The following is an 18,657-nucleotide window of genomic DNA, read 5'->3' as shown; positions in this document are numbered from 1 at the left end:
TGTGTGTGTGTGTGTGTGTGTGTGTGTGTGTGTGTGTGTGTGTGTGTGTGTGTGTGTGTGTGTGTGTGTGTGTGTGTGTGTACTCACCTAGTTGTACTCACCTAGTTGAGGTTGCGGGGGTCGAGTCCGAGCTCCTGGCCCCGCCTCTTCACTGATCGCTACTAGGTCACTCTCCCTGAGCCGTGAGCTTTATCATACCTCTGCTTAAAGCTATGTATGGATCCTGCCTCCACTACATCGCTTCCCAAACTATTCCACTTACTGACTACTCTGTGGCTGAAGAAATACTTCCTAACATCCCTGTGATTCATCTGTGTCTTCAGCTTCCAACTGTGTGTGTGTGTGTGTGTGTGTGTTCGTCCAGAATAACAAGTTCCTGACCACCATACACACTATCGTTTTCTGGTTCAAGTTAGGTTACCTATGGGTCCAGCGCGGGAGTAAATTATAGTTTTAATAACATTGTTTTTAATTGAATTTGTATCTCGTGTCCTGTGGGCGTGAGCAGATAAAAAATATGGTGTGGGGGCTTGGAGATGGTATGTTGGACGGGGCGTGTCGCTTTTGGGCGTGGCGGAGGACACTGTATATTGGCATGGTATAGGATCTTGGACATCCTTTAGGCCTGAACCACACGCCTACGTGGATGTGTGGCTGCTGGCGTGTGTCAAGAGATTTGTGAGTGACAGTAGGTAATGACCGTCACTGTGAAATGTGAGTACTTCCACTAGGCGAGAGGAGAGAACATTTAGTTAGATTTTTGCTCCGAGGAGCCTGTTTATTGGGCAGTGCTACTCATCCTGTGAATGTACTGAACAGCTGACGTAGCCAATGACGATGCTAATTCCTTCCTTCGCCGTCTTGATGGAGGTGTCACTACCTTCATAATTAAAGACACGACGTATCTATATATATATCATTATTTAACTGATGAAAATCATACCTATTTTTTGTAAAATAACTGATGAAAATCATACCTATTTTTTGTAAAATAACTGATGAAAATCGTACCTATTTTTTTTAAATGTTTGCGACGTTGTTTGTATTACAGACTTGAAAAACTATGAAGAAAAACATCCTTCTGCATTGAAAAACGTTAAATATATATAAAAAAAAATTACTGTACTACTAGCATGCCTTATATGGTCCATATTTAAGTGTTCAGCCTTCGTAGTTGATAAAATTACTTAAGGAATCAGTTTACTTAATTCAACACTGTATTATATTCAACACCTGTATTATATATAATTGAATCCAATATTTCTAATGTTCTTATCCAACCGTTTCTTGGAGCGCTGTACTTCATTTTTTTGCACTAATTACTTCAGGGAAAAGTTCGTTTTAGTGTTCTGAAAGGATGAAGAATTTTTTTACTCACACTGGTGTTGCAGGTCTTGCTCAATTTCCATGTTGCTGTTTTGAGTTGTGTTATTTTGCTGAGCATCAGATACAGTGTTAAAATCGAATCAGTATCTTAAAGGTTTCAGTAAGATGTCGCAGCATTTATTCCATTACCACCCTTGTTAGTTTATAGTATTCCGTATGTTCATCCAGTAAGCTGCCTCCTAGAGTCTCTTGTATTCTGCTCTAGTGATCCGTATCTCGGCAATTGCTACTTAAATCCTTAAAGCTTCTCTGAGATGTATGCCGACCTTTGCTTACAGTTCCACCTTGTCAACATGGTGAACTGCTACAGATCTTATCTTGACAGACGAGATCAGGATGAAAAAACAGAGAGCTTTATTTTGTTTATGGAGTAGGGTGTGAGTGGGCCTTAATAGACAGTTCCAACGATGTGTGAAATGTGAGACTTGGGTAGGGGGCTAGGCCTATGAAGTTAATCCTCCGCTTAATATGGCAAGTAAATAAGTAAGATTCTTCAGGTTAACACACATACAGCTACATAGATTATCATACATAGCAGCATATGTACAGAGAACCTAGGATAACGTGATTGACTAACCGTCGCATTTTAGATATCTCCAATGTCCCCTCTTACAGAGAAGAGGGAAGAGCAGTGACAGGAGAGAGACGATGCATTCATGCTTATCTACAAGCATCCACGATTATCTCCAAGCATTCATGCTTATCTATAAGAATCCATCCACTCTTATCTCGAAGCATCCACGCATATCTCCAAGCATCCATCTACGCTTGTCTCCAAGCATCCACGCTTATCTCTAAGCATCCACGCTAATCTCCAAGCATCCATGCTTATCTCCAAGTATGCACGCTTATTTACACGCATCAAAGTGTGCTCACGCTCATAATCATGGGAATGAACAGATGGAGGCGTTAGTATTTCATGTGACGTAAAGACAGTGAGTGAATCTGCAGTAACAAATTGCAATTGAAGGACAATCGCTTTACTGGACCGTCTCAACTGAGATAATGTATCTGTAACGTGTATTGTTGTTTAGGTATTCTTTGGAAACTACGCCTGACTTGGACTTGTATCACTTTAATGTCCTATAAAAAAAAAAAAACCTACCGCCCAACGTGGGGCTCGAACCCACGACCCCGAGATTAAGAGTCTCGTGCTCTACCGACTGAGCTAGCCGGGCTTGGTACACCACCTCATTATCCCTAATTAAATCAAAAGGACACGAATGGAAAACTTTGGCAAAGAGCAATTTGTATTGTAGTATCCAAGAAATTACTAACTGTACTACAATGTAGATGGCCTGAGAGAGCCTGGCCACACCAGTCGCAAAAATTTTAAGATACATGTTTAAGCTTGGAGCAATAATGAAGTTACCTGAATAAGTAAGTTTAGTTAGGTACATTTTTACACAATTTTGAATGATTGCAATTGTCTTGCATAGTAAGATATACGTAAATTAACTAAGGTAATTCCCAAACAAGTCAAGGTGATTCATTTCCATTGTTGTCTTCGCAATAACTTACGTTTAACAGCTTAACTATCATCCATCTTATCTAAGTAAAAATCCGTGTAAGTTTATTTAGGCACAGGTACACATAAGTACAATTACCACACACAGTGTAAATTATCTAGGATAACCAAAATGAATAAAAGTCAAAGTGACTTATTGCAATTCGGGTCCTTGTTTATGGAAAAACAAAGCACATTTGAGTGACTAAGTACAAATAATCAAATAAACTGAGTAAATTAAATACGTACGTGAAAAAAGGTACATCAAAATTTAAGAAAAAATCAGTTAAATATAACACACAAATGTTAACGATGCAAGAAACCACATTCTCTTTTTTTCGAAGATACCTGAAAGGTGCTTTCTTGGGGGGGGGGAGGGATCAACGCCCCCGATGCCCTGCTCGAAACCTGGCCTTCTTGTGAATCAAGGACTGATCATCTAGGCTGTTACTTCAGGTATCTTCAGGTAGCATTACTGCAACTCTAAGCTTAAACATGTATCGTAAAATCAGTGCCTTTTTCTGGATATAGTCTTGTTTAAAACAGGTACGGCTAGGTACTCTTAGTAAAACTATACCCAGGAAAAAAATTAACTGAAAAGGTAAGTTTCAGTCAAGAAACTGATAAATAATTTTGCGCACAAAATAATATGTTTGTGCAATAATTTTAAAGGTACATAAATATTGTGGTAGAATGCATTAATGACAATTTATGCATAATTAACTTGCAGTACCTCAATATAAAAGCGGTGAACTAACTTACATCATTAATAATAATAATAATAATAATAATAATAATAATAATAATAATAATAATAATGATATTATTATTATTATTATTATTATTATTATTATTATGTATTATTATTATTATTATTATTATTATTATTATTATTATTATTATATATTATTATTATTATTATTATTATTATTATTATTATTATTATTATTATTATTATTATTATTATTATTACTACAACGGAGAGGCAACAAACCCGTATAGGCCATACGGGTTTGTTTGAAAGGTAATCAGATTCGATCCGATTAAGGAGTGGAGAGTTATAATTCTTCAGATCAAGAACCCTTCATTAGCATCACGGCATTTTTGAGATTTTTAGAACTAGGAACCGTGACTAGAAATCTTTATATGATAAATCACAGTTAATATGCTGCACATCTTTTAACCTTAGCTCCTGGCGTATAGATGAGCAGATCTCATTATGCCTGATGCCCCTGTTCACCTAACAACGAATACGTTCCTGGGTGTTAATCGACTATTGTGCCTCGCATCCTAAGGATTAGATTTATAATTTTGCCTTCAAGTGTGACCATGGCGTAATAGCGCACAAAATGCGCGCTAAAGGAATAACAGGAAAAGTCGGTCGATGGATCTATAATTTCCTCACTAACAGAACACAGAGAGTAGTCGTCAACAGAGTAAAGTCCGAGGCAGCTACGGTGAAAAGCTCTGTTCCACAAGGCACAGTACTAGCTCCCATCTTGTTCCTCATCCTCATATCCGACATAGACAAGGATGTCAGCCACAGCACCGTGTCTTCCTTTGCAGATGACACCCGAATCTGCATGACAGTGTCTTCCATTGCAGACACTGCAAGGCTCCAGGCGGACATCAACCAAATCTTTCAGTGGGCTGCAGAAAACAATATAAAGTTCAACGATGAGAAATTTCAATTACTCAGATATGGTAAACATGAGGAAATTAAATCTTCATCAGAGTACAAAACAAATTCTGGCCACAAAATAGAGCGAAACACCAACGTCAAAGACCTGGGAGTGATTATGTCGGAGGATCTCACCTTCAAGGACCATAACATTGTATCAATCGCATCTGCTAGAAAAATGACAGGATGGATAATGAGAACCTTCAAAACTAGGGAGGCCAAGCCCATGATGACACTCTTCAGGTCACTTGTTCTATCTAGGCTGGAATATTGCTGCACTCTAACAGCACCTTTCAAGGCAGGTGAAATTGCCGACCTAGAAAATGTACAGAGAACTTTCACGGCGCGCATAACGGAGATAAAACACCTCAATTACTGGGAGCGCTTGAGGTTTCTAAACCTGTATTCCCTGGAACGCAGGAGGGAGAGATACATGATTATATACACCTGGAAAATCCTAGAGGGACTAGTACCGAACTTGCACACGAAAATCACTCACTACGAAAGCAAAAGACTTGGCAGACGATGCACCATCCCCCCAATGAAAAGCAGGGGTGTCACTAGCACGTTAAGAGACCATACAATAAGTGTCAGGGGCCCGAGACTGTTCAACTGCCTCCCAGCACACATAAGGGGGATTACCAACAGACCCCTGGCAGTCTTCAAGCTGGCACTGGACAAGCACCTAAAGTCAGTTCCTGATCAGCCGGGCTGTGGCTCGTACGTTGGTTTGCGTGCAGCCAGCAGCAACAGCCTGGTTGATCAGGCGCTGATCCACCAGGAGGCCTGGTCACAGACCGGGCCGCGGGGGCGTTGACCCCCGAAACTCTCTCCAGGTAAACTCCAGGTAAACTATATTGAGCATACGGGTACCATCCTGTGGACGGTAGCACAAGAGCATTTAGATACAGTTTACAAAAAACTAGGAACTAGGCCCCTAAAAAAAAAGCGTTAACAGTAATACATCTGGATTCATTACTGGGATGGTAAAATGTTAGATTTTGATGGGGCTTATCTTTCAAATGAGCAAAACAAAGATAAAAGCTCTTAGCCTGTAAATTAACCTGTGAAAAACACTTTTTTTTATATATATTTACATATTTTCTGGTATCGTATCTCATGCAGATCTCGTGTCTCATATGTTATGCATATTGCATGCCTTATGCATGTCTCTTACGTCATGTATATCTCATATCTCATGCATATCTAATACTTCTTGCATATTTCATTCGTCATGTACATCTCATACCTCATACCTGTCTGATACTTCATGCACATCTCATGCGAGAAGCTCTGGGTTCTTGTCTGGAACAGTGATTAATGATTTTGACAGAGTACCCTTACAGTCTACCCTCTACACCATTTACTTCAATGCAACCAACAATAATTGGGATCTGAGATGTCAATCGATTGCTGGATCGTGTTCCAGGAACTAAATATTAGGGATATCCTTGAGTAATTCGACTAATTGGTATAGGTTTCAGACTTCCCAGTGACTTCGTAATAAGCTTCAGATTAAGAGTGAGAAACGGTGGAACGATCTTGATAAAGAGATAGTGGATGCAACCTCAGTACATATTGACAAGTGGATATTATAGGGCTCAAGTTAAAAGGTAGGAACATGAGCCAAATGCCAACTTCCTGGGAACAATTGTTAACATACTGTTAATTGGCCACTGGGCAAGTAATCATATAATCAAGACTCGCGTGAAGTGATGTTTGTTGACGAATAAATTACTAACAACATAATCCACATATCTTCATGGTTACACATACTTAAAACCTGTTCGGTGACTAGATCCGTCGGGAGTCAGTTGATGACGTCTCGTCGTGAGGTAATGCGAGATGCTAGTATAAAAGTAGATGGAAGGAACGGGAGGAGTACTAGGCCTACTGCTACATCACTCCAGCTTCCTCTACTACCTCCACTTCCCCGACACTGCCCCTCCGCACGTATCACATAGTGCTTCCACTTCAGTTACTTCGACTTTTTTTCTGAGAGCCATTTCTCACATATTAATACAAATGTTCTCTACAGTGTACATAGTGTGCAAAGTACTCAGCTATTGTAAATTGAAAATACAATAGTCTAATTATTTCCGACATAAGGAAGAACGCTGGCTTTTGTACACAAATAGCACTACGTGATTATTTCTTCTGCATCATTTTATGCTTTTGTTACAGGAGAAAATCAGTCTTGACGGATTAAAATTGGCTGAAAGCAGGAGGTACATTTTTTGAGTTATGGGGTAAGTTGTTTTTAAGGTATCGCCAGGTGGTTATTCGCTCATGTTATACTCTCCGAAGTTGTCGGGTGATTCGTCTTCATTTCCCCTCGTCTGGTCTCCTCCACCCCTTTCCCCTCAAAGGCCTTGGGAGGTAACCTCTTGACCCCTCGTATATTCCCCTTCCCTTCCCGCCGCACATCATCCCCGCGCCCACTAGCTCTCCCACACCCACTCTAGATGTTTGCCGCCCTTATACTCCCATCTTCTCAATGTCTGCTTACTTTGCACAAGCATGTGTTATCCCCTTTCCCCTTCTCTCGACTGCCTTTTTACACACTCATCTTGCAAGTCCATGCTCGAATGCCCATTCATTTCATGGACGCCTCCACCCACTCCTGCATAGGCCACCCACTAAAGAGCAACATGTCACCACCCAAATCAACCTTCAAAGCGCAGAGGTAGTTATTTTGGACTCGTATTCAGTCCTGTGTGATAAGGGGCGTTTAGGTTTATTCCGTGAGAGTTAGCGCAAAGAGAAAGGATTACAGAACACATTGTGACCACATCATTTTTTTTTATGCCGCCACAGCTCACAGGATGGCACAGTACTCAAGACTAGCTGTTTAGACAAGGTTAAGAAAAGTATGTGTGGGCAAGTCTCCTAACACCAGTTGTCACTGTTGTGGGATTTATCCTGGAAAAGGGCCTAAGAACTCTAACAGAAATAAGCCACTGCTTGACTTTCTTGGATTATCCTGTGTTATTAACCCTCAGGGTTAATATCTAAATAAAAGCACCTTCCTCGACCACTTTCACCACACACACGTCTCGTACAATCATTCACCTAAGTAGAGAGAGATAATAGCAAGTGGGGATTTGATATATATATATATATATATATATATATATATATATATATATATATATATATATATATATATATATATATATGTGTGTGTGTGTGTGTGTGTGTGTGGTGTGTGTGTGTGGTGTGTGTGTGTATGTGTGTGTGTGTGTGTGTGTTTGTGTGTGTTTGTGTATGTGTGTGTGTGCAAACAATCTCAGAAGGGCGATCTTAACTATGCAGGACAAGCCACGGGGAAGGGGGTGGAAATCTTTATGTCAAGTACTTTCACAATTCTCAGTGCGTCATCGGGAGCTGTGCAATGTTGCAAGGAAGCAACCAAACCAGGGAGAGAGGTCTCAGAGTGCCGTAGGTGTCACCGTCCACGGTTATCCTTAGCTAAAGATTTCCACCTCTCGCCCCGTGGCTTGTCCTGCATTGATATATATATATATATATATATATATATATATATATATATATATATATATATCAATAACAACAGTGAGACTAGCCAAGGAGTCGAACCCATGCTGCTTTGGCCCGCATCATGGTGAGCAAAAACACATGACGCTCTAATCCACGGGACCACACAATCCTCCAGCGAAGCTAGGTGTTTTACCCGTCATCCGAGGATATACTGTGGTGTGGATGCAATAAAGCAATAATGCAATAAAAATTAAAAAAAAAAAAGACAGAATTCCTGGAAAAGCAACAAGTTATTTAAACATGGAGGAAGAAAAGTTTGATCCATACATCGAGAATCAACGTTTGGCACAATGACAAAAACTCCTTTTCAAGGATCTTAAATCCGTCTAAAAACACACGTTCTCTTAGGAGGATGGGGTTTGTGAAATAGTGAGACGTTCACCGTATATGTACTGTTCATTTGCATACATGCATGCGTAAGTGTTGGTCTCCTGTGTGAATCCTTTACCTACTGCGAAATAATATACTTCCTGTGATTATCACGGCGCTGTTTGCTTTTCCACGGGGCTCTCCCAAAGTTTGTTGACATAAGCGAGAGGTAAACGGAGATTTCCATGATGGGAGGTGGAGGGAAGGGTTGGAGGGATGTGTAGGATGGTAGGAGTGAGGAAAGATAGTGGGAAGGAGTTGGGAATATAGTAGCGAGGAAGGAGGGAGGGAGGGAGGAACGAAGAGTGAGTAGCATCGAGAAGGCAGAGAGGAAAAGGGAAATCAGTGTAGCAGCAAGATGGAAAAAAACAGAGGACAATGAAACAGGTAGAAGGAAGGAGGGAGGAAGGAAAATGAAGATCAGTATAACAGGAAAGAGGGATGGAGGATGGAAGGGGACAGCAATTCACTAATTCTCTGTTTTATCTGACCAGATAATTGTGTGTGTGTGCGTGCGTGTGTGTGCGTTTGTGCATGTGTGTGTGTGTGTGTATGTGTGTGTGTGTGTGTGTGTGTGTGTGTGTGTGTGTGTGTGTGTGTGTGTGTGTGTGTGTGTGTGTGTGTGTGTGTGTGTGTGTGTGTGTGGTAGTGACCGGGATGGGGAACCTGATCACCCGCAGGGGGTCCTGATGGTGCTGGTCACCAACAACCCCCTGGTGTTTCAACCTTCCTCACCCTCGTTGTGCTCTCCCTCTCCAACACCAGTCTGGTGATATTTTCCTCTCTCCAACACCCATCTGGTGATTTTTTCTCTCTCCAGCACCCATCTGGTGATTTTTTTCATATCTCCAAAGCCCATCTGGTGATTCTCCCTCTCTCCAACATCCATCTGGTAATTCTCCCTCTCCTAACACCCATCTGGTGATTTTTTCCCTCTCTCCAACATCCATCTGCAGATTTTTCCTCTCTCCGACACCCATCTGGTAATTCTCCCTCTCTCTAACACCCATCTGGTGGTTCTCTCTCTCCAACACCCACCTGGTGGTTCTCTCTCTCCAACACCCATATGGTTATTCTCCCTGTCTCTAACATCCATCTGATAATTCTTCCTCGCTCCAACACCCATCTGGTAATTCTCCTTCTCTCCACCACCCATCTGGTAGTTCGCCCTCTCTCCAACACCCATCTGGTGGTTCTTCCTCTCTCCAACACCCATCCGATATTTCTCCCTCTCTTTAACCCAAACATCCTTATGCTTCCCCCTCTAACACCCATCTGGGGGCTTTCCAACCCTCCAACACCCATAGGTAGATCTCCCTCTTTCTAACACCCACAGGTAGATCTCCCTCTTTCCAAGACCCATAGGTAGATCTCCCACTTTCCAATACCCTCCTGCAGTTTCCCCAACTCTCCAACACCCACATTTTTTTTTCCTCCAGGATCGCTCCCTCATTGATGGCTCTGCATTTTCCTAATGCCTCCTGGCGGTCTATCTCCCTCGAACACTCTCCAAGGGGTTCTTCTTCCCTCCAACAGCCCCCGTCCTTGGAGGTTCCTTGCACCAAGAACCCCCCTGGAGGTTGTACCCTTCTACACACCCCAGGGAGGCTCTGATTCCTTCCTTCACCCTGCGGGTGACGGGAGTCTCTATCTCCCTCCAACCCTCGTGGCCCTGCTTCTCTACAACTGTTGCTGTTAATTTTTCTGGTGTTGGTTGTTGGTGTTGGTGCTGGTGCTAATGCTGGTGGTAGTGGTGGTGGTGGTGGTGGTGGTGGTGCTGCTGCTGCTGCGATGCCGAAGGCGCAGGAAGCCAGCCGGTCTAGCCTACAACTGCACAAAAACACCACTACCTAAAGCAACACTTGTGCTAAATGCAGATTACCTTTTTCAAATCAACATATCTGCGAGACCGTCAAAGCAATGGGTTGAGAAGTGTAACAATCTGTGTTATATACTTTTTTATTAACTGTGTTGATACACTAAGTCATTCACACAAAAATAAAATAGATATTTTTATGTTTAGCGACATTTTAGTATTGTATCACAGAATTGCTTGAATGACATTAAGGTTTTCCGCCTAAACGATTGGATGGTTAACTGGATTTTAAGCCTATCGATTACATGATGGTCGTTCAGGCTACGTGGAACCTGTTCAATAACAGTCAAGAATATTTCTCACTCTTAAAATAAATAAGGGTTAAAACTCTCGGTGTATATACAGTGAGAGATATACACCTCTCGGTGTATATTCATTGAGAGACATTCACCTCTAGGTGTATATATCCTGTTGCGTGCCTAGGTGGGTCATCTTATGGTTTTCATTCCCCACCACTTTCGTTCATACGTGTTAACTTGGGAATGACTCTTTTCTCTGACTGGAAACTTCCTGCTCTTGAACTGCTTCATAAAACAAAGATTTGTTTTATATCTGGAGTGTGTAACCGCATGGTGGACGATGTTATAGTTACTTTGGTGTGTGTTTAGGGATTAGCGAAACCAAACTCAAAACACACAGCAAATCTCTACGAATATCTTAATTATATGTCGAGTCCTCGCCCGCCCAATCCCCCCCCCCCCCCCAAAAAAAAAAAAAAAAAAAAAAATTGTAGGATTTTTTTTTTTCAGGAAATTAGTAGTTAGGATTTTTTTTTCCGATATTTTTTGTCAATATCTCAATGTCATTCTTAAAAAAATTCTTTAAAATATTAACTTTCTGTGCACCAATGTCTAACACTAAATTTTTTTTACCTAGTGAAAAGTCTGCGAGATCCTATATAAATCTTGATCTTTAATCTGCTCTATTTAAAAAAAAAGTGGTGAGCATTTATACGAATTAATGACTGTTTAAAAATTGCATTGTAGGCCTAAAATAAATTTTGAAGGTAGTTTTTACGATATTGACCAAAAAAAAATTAACGCAGAACTAAGAATTCAGAAAGCTATGTCACGAATTTTATAGGTTATTATCATTATTATTATTATTATTATTATTATTATTATTATTATTATTATCACGGGAAAGTATTAAATGCGTAGAAGGTCATAAAGCGCTTAGGGAAAGGGAGGTAATTAAGTTTCATTCACGGGAAAGTACTAAATCCGTAGGTCATAAAGCGCTTAAGGAAAGGGAGGTAATTAAGTTTCATTCAAGGAATGGGAAAGAAACTTGAGCTTCTTCAATTAAGAACTTTTTATCAGAGTTAAGGCATTCCCTTGAACAACAAAGAAAGGCACAATACCGTGACTGGAACGATACACAAATAACCCGCACGTAGAAGAGAGGAGCTAACGACGACGTTTCGGTCCGACTTGGACCATTTTCAAAGTCACCGACGACCGAAACGTCGTCGTTAGCTCCTCTCTTCTATGTGCGGTTTTTTTGTGTAGCATTCTCTTGAATTTATTTATGACCTGTCATTTGCAAACAGATCATCATTCCATTCCAGCTGCCTTAGGTGAAGCTAAACTCGTATATTATTGTAATGAAGTTGGTAGAATTACCGACAATATGTAAAGTAAAAGGACACAAGTGCAACTAATGTGACATCTTATTGTGGCAACGTTTCGTAAAGCTCCTGGAGAGCGAAACGTTGCCACAATAAAATGTCACATTAGTTGCACTTGTGTCCTTTTATTTCGTATATTATTGCAATATGTTGACTAAACTCATTCGTAGTTGATCCACAGAGCCAACACTGAGGCATCCCTACTTAACTAAGTTTTTTTTTTGTTAATTCGTTTTCAGAAGTGCTTTACGATAGTGTTCACAGCTGCAGGTGCCCAGGAAGTAAAGTGAAGATTATTATTATTATAATCAAGGGGAAGCGCTAAACCCGCAGGACTATATAGCGCCTGTGGGGGGGATGGAAGGTATTCAGGCTTAATTCAGGGAACTGGAGCACTGATCCAGTTTCCTAGATCAAGAGTCCCTCACCAGCATCAAGGAACCTTCCATGAGAAGGAAGTAAAGTGAAGAGAGTTTGTAAAAAATCATCTGTTCCAATTTTCGTCCATTGAAAGTAAGAAAAATTTTCAGCAGTATTATATATAATTGTTCAGGACATTTATTTATTTTATTACTCATATATACCAAAACTGTTGTCCAGAGGGCTGAGGAAGGGTTGTTGAGGTGGTTCGGACATGTAGAGAGAATGGAGCGAAACAGAATGACTTCAAGAGTGTATCAGTCTGTAGTGGAAGGAAGGCGGGGTAGGGGTCGGCCTAGGAAAGGTTGGAGGGAGGGGGTAAAGGAGGTTTTGTGTGCGAGGGGCTTGGACTTCCAGCAGGCGTGCGTGAGCGTGTTTGATAGGAGTGAATGGAGACGAATGGTTTTTAATACTTGACGTGCTGTTGGAGTGTGAGCAAAGTAACATTTATGAAGGGATTCAGGGAAACCGGCAGGCCGGACTTGAGTCCTGGAGATGGGAAGTACAGTGCCTGCACTCTGAAGGAGGGGTGTTAATGTTGCAGTTTAAAAACTGTAGTGTAAAGCACCCTTCTGGCAAGACAGTGATGGAGTGAATGATGGTGAAAGTTTTTCTTTTTCGGGCCACCCTGCCTTGGTGGGAATCGGCCAGTGTGATAATAAAAAAAAAAAATATACCTTTCCATGACATTTATTTATTTTATTACTCATATATACCTTTCCAGGACATTTATTTATTTTATTACTCATATATACCTTTCCAGGACATTTATATGTTTTATTACTCGTATGTACCTTTCCAAGACATTTATTTATTTTATTACTCATATATACCTTTCCAGGACATTTATATGTTTTATTTTTTATATACAACTGCCAAGGACATATCTTTATTTCATTTTTTAAATATAACTTTCCTGGGCATTTATTTACTGCATTATTTATTAAAAGTAAGAACAGCAGAATTCTATTTGAGTTCTACACGAGGTATTCCGGAATAAGACTCATGCAATTAATTACATTTTTTTCATAATTACGATTAGATATAATGTTTCTATATAGGTACGTATAGGTACCCCAGGACTAGATTTTCTGAAACATTCGAGCAAGAATCGAGTGTATTCTCATGACTCTTTCTGTCACGAAGTAAACGCTGGATTATTAATATGGTGGAGTAGAGTAACCAGAGCTGTGGACCGACAGTGTGCGGTGAGGGGTCGGTAATACGCGAGTTATTTTCCTCATTTGCTGAAACAGTTTCAAAGAGCATTCCAGTTTTTCTTTCTTATTTTTGTTTAAGTTTAATATGAAAATGTTTGATCGGATGAAAATATGCACGCATTTCTTTCACTCCCGCCAGCGTAGCGCGTCCATTAAATACGCTAAAATAACTGTGTTAAGGCTGTAGTGTAGAGCTGGCTTCCTGAGGGCCTCTTCATTGTACTTCTTGCAAGCAAAAGACTAAATGCGCGACTCTCGCTAATGACTCTACGCAATTAGTGGAATGATGTTTGTTGGTGTACGCGTGTTTTACCGTGTAGAGTGGCGGACCTCACAAGCAGCTGTTATGAATGAGACTTACGAGATGGGAGAAGTATATTAAAATAGGGAATGCAGAAAGAGGTTGCTTAAAAGGTCAGGAAGATATTCTGTATGTCTCTCTGTCTGTCTCTGTCTGTCTGTCTGTCTCTGTCTCTCTCTCTGTTTTTTTTTTCTCTCTCTCTCCCTTTCTCTCTCTCTCTCTTAGTATACTTGCAAGAAAATGATGGACGATGGTAGAAATTCAACAGATAAAGTGACAAAAAAAGAAAAAAAAGAATAGAGAACGTATGAAAACGAACGTAAAGATATTCTCTCCTCGTACACAGAAAAGACTGAGAAGAACAGACAGACCAGAGATTAACGTGAAGAAACAAGGAACAAGCAATGAACAACACAGGGGCGAGGAAAACAGCTAAAGGGACTAGAGGACAGAACAAGAAAATCGGAGGAAAAATGGCGAAGTGTGGAAGGAGGAGAGAACATGAAGAAAGAAAAGAGTAAAATGAGTAAAGAACAATGAAAGAATAGCAATAAAACAAACGTAAAATGAGAAGAGAACAAAAATTAAGAAGAAGAGAGAACATTAATGGAAAAGAGAAATACCACTGATTTAAAAACTGAAACGGAGAGAACCAAACTGAGAATATTGACTGACGAAAAAGAGAACTAGGAAACAACAATGAAACAAGGAGAGAGCGAAAAGAGTGAGGAGAGAACAACAAAATAAACGTAAAGCAAGGAGCAGAGAAAAACAATAAAAGAAAAGTAAAACATGGGGAGAATAATAGTGTGCAGAGAGAAACAGTGAAAGAACAAAAGTAAAACATGGAAATAACAATGAGAACAAGGAGATAGCAAGCTGGGATGAGTCAGAGGTTGAGTGAGAGAGCCCGCCAGTGAGGTCATGCTTAAGATGGCACCCAGGATGGCACCCAGGAGGCGCTCTGGCCCTCTGTCCACCACCTTGCGTAACCTGACCCTTCCTAGGAGGCCGTTGCCGCCAGAACTATCCCCTCTCCCTCCTTCCACCCCCCCCCCCGCACACAACTACCACTGCCACCACCATTCCCTCCTACCCCTTCCTACCACCTAACCCTCTTGCACCACGCCTGACGCTTGCTTCACTTCCCACTATGTAACTCTTATATAGGAGTGGGTAACAGCACACTGCTGATGTATCCAATTTTGCTAAATAAAACAAATGCCGCTAAACTGTCGTTTCAAGTCTCTGCTAGACCAGCATCCACCACTGTCATTACTATTACATTAACGTATACATTTGTTAGCTGACTGTTGTGAATCAAGAAAAATGGTTATAATCATAACCCTTTTTTTTTAAAGGGTCGACCGGTAAGCCAATCGAAGACCTCGGTCAGATGACCAAAAGCTTCAGCGGCGGGTCATCATAGGACAAAGACTCGTGTCCGGGAACACTTGTTTTGTTTCCTGACAAATCTTACCAAACCTAATCTGTTGTGAGTCGCACACATATCTGTTAGGAATTGCGGGGATTATCTTCCTACTTCCCAGTCTCAGTCCAGGCCTCCTCGGGTTGGAAATATTATATTAATGAATTAATAATTGTTAAGAAGCATGTAGGAAACTGAAGGTATGAGTATACTGAATGTAAATAGAAGCCATAGCAGGAGAAAATTGCTATGCAAATGTGTTAAGAGACTCCAGATCTGCTAGAAGTCCTGTCTTGGGCACAATACCAGTGCGTAAGTAAACTCCGGTATCTGCTGGAAGTGTTAGTGTTGAGTACAAGATGTCCGTGCAGTGAAGAATCTCTAGTTATGTAATTACAAATACTCTATTACCGAATCACGGAACAGGTGGAGTTTGATTCCATAACAAATGAAACATGCCAGTTCCGTGATTTGTTTGCAATCGTGTTATTACGATTTCGTAAGTCACTTTACCACCTATCGTATTTACATCCACTTCTGTCAAGGTCTACATTGCCATTACACTCTTTGCTATCCACCATTCTTAAATATTGCGGATAAGATATCAGGCTGGTTTACAGCAACTATCCATGGCTGTACTAGAGTCCTCTCTTATAAGTATGGTAATGAAGCATTGTTACGTTGGGTGCTTACACACCTTGACTGACATTCCATATACAGTTATCAATACTTTCCTGTGTTTTTTAATGGGTTTTATTACTGCCAGTGTATCTTCCAGTATAAGAAGCCTGGACTGAGGCCGGGCTGTGGGGGAGATAATCCTCAGAACCATTAACAGATAACAGATGCTAGATTGCAGTCTCTGCCACCTCCTTAACCTTCACTATCGCATCTTACGCCCCTTACTGCCACCACTTTCCCTGCCACCATTTTTACACTCCACCATTATCACAATTTCCACCTCCACAACCTTAACCTCGATCCCCACCACCACGTCCACTTGGCAGGGAAAAATCAGGACTATAAGCTATACGAGATACGTGGAGGCTTGTTGAGTACAATGAGTGGCGTCCTGAAAGACTGTCCGTGGTATTGACGAACACGTGTTCATATGGCTTGGTAGGCAAAGCTCTTGCCTCACACACTGAGTATCCATGGTTCAATCCCCTGCATGGGTGTAAACGTTGGGCATGTTTCCTTATGTCTCCTGTCCCTGTTCAACTAGGAGTAAGTAGGTACCTGGGTGTTAGCTGATTGGTGTGGGTCTCATCCTGGGGGACAAGATTGAAGATCCCCCAATGCAAATAAGACAGAGTCCTCAATGACGCGCTGGCTTTCTTGGGTTACCTTGGGGAGCTAAAACCCTCCGGGTTAAAAATCCTAACAAATCTTATCTTAACCATGTCCAAACACGAATTATGAAGCGTGTGCTCCTTCTGTGTCGTTGCTCATTCAAGCTCCTCTCCATCTCCCTTCTTTCCCTCGGCATCTTCCACTTTCCCCTCATCCCTACCCTCTCTTCCTCCCACTCTAATACAGTCTTCACCAGACCCCACGCGAAGGACGCGTGTGTCCAGTGTCTCATTTCCTCATCGGGCATTTTCTTACATATTATTTGTAACCTTATTGAGCTTACATTTGAGCCAGATTGTTAGTCGCTACATCAAGTGAAGCTCTTAATTCCTCTTATGCTCTCTCTCTCTCTCTCTCTCTCTCTCTCTCTCTCTCTCTCTCTCTCTCTCTCTCTCTCTCTCTCTCTCTCTCTCTCTCTGGCTTCTCAGCGTAGTATTTTTTCATATGTTATCATCTTCAGAGTAGAGTTCCTGAAGTTATTGATTATTCGAGCGCATTTACATATGTTTACAATAGTTAGAACCGTAAACCCACACCATCATACTAATCGCCGGGACCTAACATGCAACGTAAGTTCGAGGTAGTAGGAAAATCCAGTCATTATCTAATTCCCGTCTGCATTTAGATAATGGTCATGTAGGTATTTTTTTTTTTATAAATTTCTCTGTTGTACAGAAGTTTAGTCAAGGTCTTCTTTAAGTAATTATTTTTTACTCGGTTAAATTTGCAGGTTAAGAGCTGTTATCTACCTGGGTTGATCAGGCCCTGATCCACCGGGAAGCCTGGTCGTGGACCGGGCCGCGGGGGCGTTGATCCCCGGAATGCCCTCCAGGTAGACTCAAGGCTCATTTCGAAGCCCAGCTCTATCTATGGTGTACTAACACGCTCTGGGACGCCACCCACAACAGTCGACTAACACCTACGTACCTACTTACTGTTATGTGAACAGGGGCAACAGATGGAAGGAAACATGCCTAACGTTTCCACCCGTGCAGGGGATCAAACTTCAGACCCTCATTTTGTGTGGTGAGGGCGCTACCAACGGGTTTCTTTACTGGCTATGTATTAACAATTGATTATTAGCCAAATAACTAAAAAAAATAGGTGCATAGATTTGGTTGGAATGTTCATAAATTGTAGGAGTGATGGTGCAGAAAGTGACAACAGAAGCCGGAGTGTGAATCACAACACTAAACAAGGAAGGAAATCTTCTCGGGATATTTTCTAAGCAGTGAGATGTGTGGAGTGTGGGAACCTACACACGGGCACACATACATACACACACACACACACACACACACACACACACACACACACATACACACACACACACACACACACACACACACACACACACACACACACACACACACACACACACATACACACACACACACACACACACACACACACACACACACACACACAAACACACACACACACACACACACACACACACACACACACACACACACACACACACACACACACACACACACACACACACACAAGGTTTGCAACAAGACTAGTTACAGAGCTAAGGGGAATGTCCTACTAGGAAAGGTTAAGGGAAACCGGCCTGGCGACGCTGGAGGACAGGGATGTCAGGGAAGATATGATAACAAAATACAAAATACTGCGAGGAATTGACAATGTGGACAGAGACAGGATGCTCCAGAGATGAGACACAGAAACAAGGGGTCACAATTGGAAACCGAAGACTCAGATGAGCCAAAGGGATGTTAGGAAGTATTTCTTTATTCATAGAGTTGTCAGGAACTGGAATAGTCTGACAAGCGACGTAGTAGAGGCAAGAACAATACATAATTTTAAGACGACGTATGATGAAGCTCATGGAGCAGGGAAAGAGTGGACCTAGTAGAGGCCAGTGAAGAGGCAGGGCCAGGAGCTACGAATCGACCCC

General features: G+C 41.4%; 1 non-coding gene across 1 annotated transcript; it reads right to left on the bottom strand.

The window, feature by feature from the left end:
• Nucleotides 1–2,491: 2,491 nt before the first annotated feature.
• Nucleotides 2,492–2,564, bottom strand: TRNAK-CUU (transfer RNA lysine (anticodon CUU)). The gene has a single exon. It is a non-coding gene; the product is annotated as a tRNA-Lys (tRNA).
• Between the last annotated feature and the right edge of the window lie 16,093 nt (nt 2,565–18,657).

This window comes from Cherax quadricarinatus, chromosome 34 (assembly GCF_038502225.1).
Source record: "Cherax quadricarinatus isolate ZL_2023a chromosome 34, ASM3850222v1, whole genome shotgun sequence".
Taxonomy (NCBI): Eukaryota; Metazoa; Arthropoda; class Malacostraca; order Decapoda; family Parastacidae; genus Cherax; species Cherax quadricarinatus.
The sequence above is the reverse complement of the archived record's forward strand: the minus strand, read 5'-3'. Positions and strand labels throughout refer to the sequence as shown.